This window comes from Lepisosteus platostomus, chromosome 11 (assembly GCF_059453375.1).
Source record: "Lepisosteus platostomus isolate fLepPlt1 chromosome 11, fLepPlt1.hap1, whole genome shotgun sequence".
In the NCBI taxonomy this organism is placed as follows: domain Eukaryota; kingdom Metazoa; phylum Chordata; class Actinopteri; order Semionotiformes; family Lepisosteidae; genus Lepisosteus; species Lepisosteus platostomus.
Genome location: NC_142621.1, coordinates 25,811,329 through 25,820,225, shown reverse-complemented (window position 1 = coordinate 25,820,225; position 8,897 = coordinate 25,811,329).

Sequence of the window (8,897 nt, the reverse complement as noted above, 5' to 3'; positions counted from 1 at the left end):
AGCCCTCCTGTCAGAGAGAGATCCTTTGTGATCTAAATTAAATTTTGTGATTTAAATTAAACAAAATACCACTTGGGCCCACTACACTCAAAAGGCCAAAGTTGAAGAACCTGTTCCCAAGCAACAGGGGGCTGATTGTATTCAAAACGCCCGAGCCAGGCCGTCTGTTTGCTCTTCTCACCTGGGCCCATTGTATTTAAAAGAGCAAGATGAGTACAGAGCAGAACACAGCCCCACTGGACCAGCCCTGCCCCCTCAGCACAGTACTCCAGTACCCTGAGGACGTGAAAACCGTTAAGACCAGGAAACAGTACAAAGACTCCTGGATGAAAGAAAACCCAGAGACCCTCATTGCTGACTACTGCCAGGCAGGAGAAAAGCACATAAAAACCAACCTGCTCTTTTTTACTGAGCATCCGAATGCCTGGCACACAGCTGTGTGTAAGAATTATACAAACACCACCAGAAGGGGCATCAGCAAAGGCAGGCAAATCTCCATAGGGGGCGACAGCGAGGTAGAAGACACTGTCCTGACTGTCAACACCTACCACAATGGTACAGTGATGATACAGGGCAGTGAGGCCGCTCTGGAGCTTTTCGAGGAAAAGTTCACAGACCTTAAAACACAGGCCGACCTGGAGAAACCTCCCCCAGAAACAGGAGAGAGACCCAGCAGCCTGATGCCCGCCACACCGGAGAGTTCAGCTCCACCTGACTCAGAGCCCACAAACACAGCCTCAGCCACAGAACAGCCCAGCAAAAGTGTAGCCCTCGGCAACACGGAAACACACCACCCGGACACACACAGCCCACACCAACCCCCCTGTGACCACAGCACAGTGCGCCTCCTGAGAGAGAAACTCTCTGCTCTGGAGCTGGACTTCACTGAGTTCAAGGAGCTGATGCTGGGGAGACTCATAGAGGGGCAGACAGCACAACAGCTAAGAGACGAGGTTAACAAACACAGGAACGAATGTAAAACCTCCAACAAACAGCTCAGGGTACAGATGGAGGAGCTGCTGCGGGACAACAGTAAGCTGCAGTCGGAAGTAGCAGAGCTGAGAGAGGAGCTGCAGCTCGCGGAGAGGACAAGCAAGACTCTCAAAGACCAGCTGAGGAAACTCACTACTTCCCACTGCAGCCCTGACTGCAACAGAACAGCCCTGAGACCCAGAACACACAACTCACAACACCCACCACCAACCCGCAAAGACACACCCACCTCCACACAACCTGACACCCCTACAACCCCCACCACCAACTCCCACTTACCCAGTACCCCCACCGTAGCAAACACCACACCCACTGCACCCCCCGGCACCCCAAATCCCCTTACAACTCTACTGCCCAAAAGCACACCCACCTTGCCGAACACTCAGGGTGACCCACACACACACCCGGCCCCACCCAACTCCTCCACCTCACACACTGCACCCCCCCAAGCAGCCCCCCGCCCGGCAGCACAGCGCCCCTCCAGCAGACTGGACACCAGAGGCAGACGCATGGAAGTAGCCCTTCTCATCGACTCCAACGGGAGGTACATCGATGAGCACAGGCTCTTCCCAGGACTACAAACAGCAAAGCTCTGGTGTCCGACGACAGAGAAGGCCCTGCAGCTGCTGTCCAGGTCGGTACTGGGAGCCCCTCAGCACATCATCATCCACACCGGCACCAACGACTTGAGGACCCAGAGGGAGCAGGTGGCCCAGTCCATCAGGAGAGTGGCAGAGAGGGCCATACAGGAGTTCCCTCGCGCCCGAATTGTCATCTCCACCCTGCTGCCGAGACAGGACGAGCAGCACCACACCATCCAGAGAATCAATGCCGAGATCTCACGGTGCTGCGCCCTGCTCCCAAACGTCTATCTGGCCCATCACTCCACCCTTGGACCACAGCATCTACACGACCATAAACACCTCAAAAAACAGACCATTGGACTCTTCACAAAAACTCTAAAAGACACCACACTGGGCAGACACCCAAACAGCATCCCAGAGAGAAACAGGAGGACTACCAGAGGAACGCCCCAGCACCCACACCCCCAACCCAGACCAGCTCAACCCACAAAGAACAGAACCAGCACCACCCTACAGCCCTCCAACCCAGACCAACGACCGAACAGGACCAGAACCAGCGCCCCACCCCATGCCCCTCACCCAGACCAGCAGCTGAACCGGACCAGAACCACAACCCCTCCCCACCCAGCACAACAACAGAGCCGGACCGAGCCCCTCCTGCACAGCTACGCCGCAGCCCTGGCCAGACCAGCAGTCCCGAGTGGTTTGGAGCTGGGAGAAATCCGGCAGCTCCTGAACCTCATCTGCACCCGGCTTATGAGCTGAACTTCCATCACCCACAGCGACAGACAAAAACCCAGCACAATACTTGTTTCTGTTGATGATGTAAATGTCCGACACAAATTTGATACAGTTCCAGAAAACAATAACAAATTGCAAAGATAATTCAAACGATAACAATGAGATCTCTAAAGATAAGTATGTGGAACATTCAGGGTCTGGGCTCGTCAGCATTTGGGCTGAAGAGCACTGATCCTGAATTTATCAAGGATGTAAAGGAGACAGACATCATGATCCTACAGGAGACATGGTGTCGGGGAGACTTGGCTACCCACTGTCCCCCAGGCTACAAGGAGATCATGGTGCCCTCTGTCAAAAAACCCCAAATCACCCGGGGCAGAGACTCTGGGGGGATCATTGTGTGGTACAGAGCGGAGCTCAGTCACTCCATACAATTAGTAAAGAAAGAAGAGTCACGAGTTTGGCTTAAAATCAAAAGAAATACCATCTGTACAGAAAACGAGGTTTTCCTGTGTGCTGTCTACATCCCGCCCTCAGAATCCCCCTACTACAGTGAGGGAATTCTCCCCAGTCTCCACACGGAGATCGGTCACTTCCAGGGCCAGGGAAACGTGCTGCTCTGTGGTGACCTCAACGCACGAACAGGCACACTGGCAGACTTCACCAGCACACAGGGAAATACTCACATATTTGGACAATCACCTCTGTACCACACACCGGTCACCTCACACAGGTGCAGCCATGACACCACGGTCAACAGCACCGGGCGCGAGCTGCTGCAGCTCTGTCAAGGGCTGGGCCTGTACATCGTCAACGGCAGGACTAGAGGGGACTCTCTAGGCAGGTTCACCTACAGCTCAGCTCTGGGCAGCAGTGTGGTGGACTACGCCATCACCGACCTGGACCCCTCCTGTATCAGTGCCTTCACTGTCAGGCCACAAACTCCCCTCTCCGACCACAGCCAGATCACACTCTACATGAAGAGAACACACCAGCACAGAGACACACTGACACAGCCCAGCCAGCTGTATGACCTCAACCAGGCATACAGATGGGACACAGACAGCCTAGACAGATACCAAACTGCACTGGGCGATGACGAAATTCAGACACTGATGGACACATTCCTAAACACTCCGTATCAAACCAACAAATTAGGCATAAACTTGGCCACACAAAAACTAAATCACCTATTCCACAAACTAGCATCAAAATCTAAGCTAAAAACAACTACATCAAAAAACTACCAAAAAACAAAAGCAAAAGAAAAGTGGTTTGATACGGAGTGCAAAAACATTAGAAATGCACTACGAAAAGTCTCAAATGAAAAACACAGACAACCACACAACACAGATCTGCGACTCAGGTACTGTGACATGGTAAAACTTTACAAACACACGCTGAAAAAGAAAAGAAACACATACATAGACAAACAACTTGCAGAAATTGAGGAGTCACTAAATCAGAATTATTTCTGGGAGAAGTGGAACAACTTAAACAAATCAAAACCAGAAGAATTGGCCATCCAAAATGGAACAATCTGGCAAACATACTTTGAAAATCTCTATGAAAAGCTCCCAAATACAAATCAATCAGACCAAAACACCATTTATGAAAAACTCAAAATTTTGGAATTGGCTATCAAAGACAACCAAAACCCCTTAGACTCCCCAATCACTGAGCAGGAGCTACTGGACAAACTCCAGGCCCTCAGACCACGCAAAGCCTGTGGCCATGATGGAGTCATAAATGAGATGCTGAGACACAGCAGCCCAAAGTTGCAACAAGCCCTGCTCAAACTCCTCAATCTCATCATGACAGCCGGATGTTTCCCCGAGGCCTGGAACCAAGGACTGATCACGCCCATCTATAAGAGTGGAGATAAACTCGATCCCAACAACTACCGGGGCATCTGTGTGAACAGTAACCTGGGGAAGGTATTCTGCAGTATCCTGAACACACGAATACTGGCCTTCCTTACCGAACACAATGTCCTGAGTAAAAGTCAGATTGGCTTCTTGCCAGATCACCGCACATCTGATCACATTTACACCCTACACACACTGATAGACAAACACGTCCACCAAAAACACAAAGGAAAAATTTTTGCCTGCTTTGTCGATTTCAAAAAAGCATTTGACTCGATTTGGCATGAGAGATTGTTTTATAAACTACTCCAAAGTGGCATAGGGGGCAAAGTGTACGACATAATTAAATCAATGTATTCAGAGAGCAAATGTGCAGTGAAAATTGGAAACAAAAGGACTAAATTCTTCACCCAAGGCCGCGGGGTGAGACAGGGCTGCAGCCTGAGCCCAACACTGTTCAATATCTATATCAATGAATTAGCAGGAATGTTGGAGCAGTCTGCAGCTCCTGGTCTTACACTACATGACACAGAAATCAAGTTCCTGCTCTACGCAGATGACCTGGTCCTGCTGTCGCCCACAGAACAGGGGCTGCAGCAGAACCTGGCACTGCTGGAGCAGTACTGTCAGACCTGGGCACTGACAGTCAATCTGGACAAGACCAGAGTTATGGTTTTCCAGAAGAAAGCCAGACCTCAGGGAAACAGGTACAAATTCACACTGAACAACAACACATTGGAGCACACATCCAGCTACACATATCTCGGTCTCACCATCAGCTCTTCCGGGAGTTTTGACCTGGCAGTGAAGGCACTGAGGGAGAAGGCACTCAGGGCTTTCTACGCAATAAGAAGGAGGCTCTTCAACATCAACCCACCAACAAGAATCTGGCTCCAAATATTTGAAAGTGTAATCCAACCCATTGCCCTATACGGCAGTGAAGTGTGGGGTCCCCTCACAGACCAGGATTACACCCAATGGGACAAACACCCCACAGAAACTCTGCACATGGAGATCTGTAGAATCATACTCCGTGTGCAGAGAAAAACTCCTAACAACGGGTGCAGGGCCGAATTAGGCCAGTACCCACTATTGATAAACATACAGAAAAGAGTATTAAAGTATTGGCTACACCTAAAAAACAGCGACCAAAATTCCTACCACCACAAAGCCCTGCTGAGCCAAGAGCTGAGCCCAAAACAGAGCCCCCTGAGCCAGCTGGTCCTGAGGCTCACCGACCTGAGCCACACCAACACTAACCAGCCTCAGGACAGCACTGCTAGAGCACCACAACCCAGACTCAACCACATCACAGCACAGATCAAACAGCAATATCTCACACACTGGGACACACACACACAAACACAACATAAACTGGAATGCTACAGAACCTTAAACAGACAATACACACTAGCTGAATATTTGACCAAAATAAAAAATAACAAACAGAAACAGACCCTGACGAAGTACAGGCTCAGTGACCACAACCTGGCCATAGAAACTGGGCGACACAGGCAGACCTGGCTGCCCAGAGAGGACAGGCTGTGCTCCCACTGCCAGCGGGAAGAAATAGAGACAGAGGTGCACTTCCTACTGCACTGTGACAGATACTCTGGGATTAGAGAAACATTCTTCCCGAAATTCAGAAATCTAATCCCAGAGTTCCCACACCTGCCAAAACCACAACAGGTCCCAATCCTACTGGGAGAGGGAGGAGGGAACTCAGTTGATCTGGCAGCCCAGTATGTGATCTCCTGTCACAGCCTGAGGAACAGTGAGTCCGTCTCCTAATAATGCTCCAGCTGCCTACAGTATATGTCAGTATTTTATAATATGTCTTTGTTGTAAATGTCTGTAACGTCTGTAGATTTTATATTACTTCTATTTTTGCTTTGTTCTATGTTAATTTTATTATTTTTATTTGCTTTGGCAACACTGATTGTACCCATCGGTCATGCTGATAAAGCACCTTGAATTGAATTGAATTGATCCTTTGTGGTGAAGCTCCCTCCCACCCTCTGGGAACCCCTGACCACCTGCAAACACAGCCCACTCCCCTGACACCAGGCTGCCTCCTGACTCCCTTTGCCACTGAACGCAATTAACACTCTCCTAATCTCCTGCCTGCTGTATGATTGTGCCTGTCGAACACAATTAGCATCTACAGGTCTTTGTCCTGACCAGAGCTATAAGGCTGGGGGCTTGCTGACAGAGTGTTGTGCTGTCAGGTCGCAGGGACGGTACACATTTCCTCCCCAGCAGATCAGAACCTGGCCGTTTTTCTTCTTGACCTGTTAACAGATTGACGTTATCTGTAGAGGCCCAAACAGAGGAAAAGGTGTAAATGCATTGTGCAGGTTCAGTAATTCACCTGTTAAATCTCAACGAAGTTCACCTTGGCGGATTTATTGTGGTTTTTGCACTTGCACTTTGGTTTTAAATCGTTTTGCTTCTGTTTCCTGTGGTTCTGACAAGGTTTCACAGTGCTTTATTATATTGGTCCATGGTATTACTACAGAGCACATTCCTTAAAAAAGTATACTGTAGCATGGTATTCCCATAGTTCTGTGTAGGAAAGCACCATTCCGCATATTAAAACTACTCCAAAACTATAGTGAAGCCATTATTCTATTACAGCCTCTCTCATTTAATGCTAACCCTCCGCATTATGTCTGAACAATATTTCTTAAAATCAAAGTTTTAGTGAGAACTAATTAACCTTGTTTAATGGCTGCTTTTCTCAGCACTAGGCTCACACAGAAGTCAGGAATATTCCTGACAGGAATACACTATTAGGCATAAAATGTATATTGATGGAGTTGTGTTGACGTTGACAGAGCTATGAAAATGAGTGTCCACATGTTGCATCACATATTGTTTAATCCACTATGCAGTATAGATATAAAAACATGAATGGAAACAGATACCATTGTGAAATAACTTATGTTTATGTAACATTGTTTATTATACTTTATAAATTAGAGAATAACATTGCTGGAGGTGGAAGGGAACGATGATAAGTGAATGACGGTGACTGTGTGTCTATCTTTCTCTGGCATATAGATGACAGTTGCTAGGGGAAAATTGTATTTGTTTAAAAGTTAGCTGTGTTAAGCCTAGGACACAACCTGTTATTTTCTGTACCGTCGTGCTGGCACAGAGTAAAAAAAAATGGATGCAGTCTCTTTCTCTGTCTGAGGATGCATACTCGAAGTTATTTATCAAGAAGTCCCAATAACGATGTCTCTGAAGTGCTGACTTGTAGAGTAGAAGCAGGGTAGTTCTGATTTTGATCCAGAGGAAGATGAGGGAACATCAGTAAGCCGTGAAGTTAAAACCTTTTCTGGATTCTCCCTTTGCTTGAGGGCTAACCCCCACATTTGTAAATGGTAATATATGAATCTGTGGTGCCCAAAATGTGGGTCGATCCTTGGTTTAAAGTCTCATCCAAAATACGGCTTCTTCTGCAGCGTTGTACCTTGTAAATCTGTGAAGAAAAGGGTTTGAAATTTCTGAACCAGAAGAGTGCATCACACAGTGCATCACACCATCAGCAGTGGTGGATCGATCCCAGTATTGTCTAGTTGGATCCTTGCTTGCTTTAAGAGATCTGAGGATATCTGGCTCTATAACAGAATAAGCTGATGACTACTGTAGTTGTGTGTGATGTCTCCAGGTACACGCATGGTAGAAACATGCCACTGAAACCCCCTCTGTGTGCGATTCTGAAGGTTTTGAGGAAGTGCTTTGAGTCTCTTTCTTTCAGTTGTGTTGAGCAACTGCCTTGTTGTCATGCATGCTTGGGCTTGCTTTCATTTAGAGCTTTGCTTTGAAATCATTTATCCGGTAAATAATTCACCATTATTATAACAGCTTCTCAGCTGAGACTGGCGATACAGTAACAGCTGACAATTATACAGTTACAGGAAAGGAGCAGAGGCTCAGAAAATAAAGAATGACGCTTTGCTTCTCGTTTTCCATTCCAGCCGCCAGAGTGGGTGCTTTTGTGAACAGTGGGCCACAGACACAATAGACTGAATTTCACTGCCATTGTGCTTTTGTTTTGTTTCTTTGGTGTTATTGAGGTGTAAAGTTGTAAATGGGTATTTTTGGAATGCCACATGAGGGATATGGAAATAGGGTCTGAAAACAAAGATCTAATTTCAGATCGCTGACTGCTATAGCAATGGATTTGTTTTGATTTTTGCCCCAGAAAAGTAGAGGGGAATTTTCCCCTAGAAAGATACAGTTCCAGGCTCAACTTTATAAGATCACAGTGTCCTTACCACCACATCATGTCGTCCATTTTTGTCTTTTAACAGTTTTTCAGTTATGCCTTTGTGCTATGTTCAGTGAACTGAATTTGAGATAATGATGTCAATATAAATATACTCAACATAATTAATGCATAATGTTATTTTAATTTGTTAATTTAAAAAAAGGTGTATTGAAACACCTCTTATTCATATTCATTAATGAAACCCTATACTGACTTTAGAAGACCTTGCCACTCATTTCAGGATATTGTTAAGAAATGCATTTATTTGCATCCCAGCCTGAAGTGGTGAATGGACATTGATGTAAAGCATTTAGACATAATGCCAAAAACAATTGAAGACTTAAGTACTGTATCTAAGTCCTACTGTCATCTGAACTGTGCCATGCTTCTAAGCTTGCAAAACATTTCATGGGTATGGTAGTTCAGGCTTTG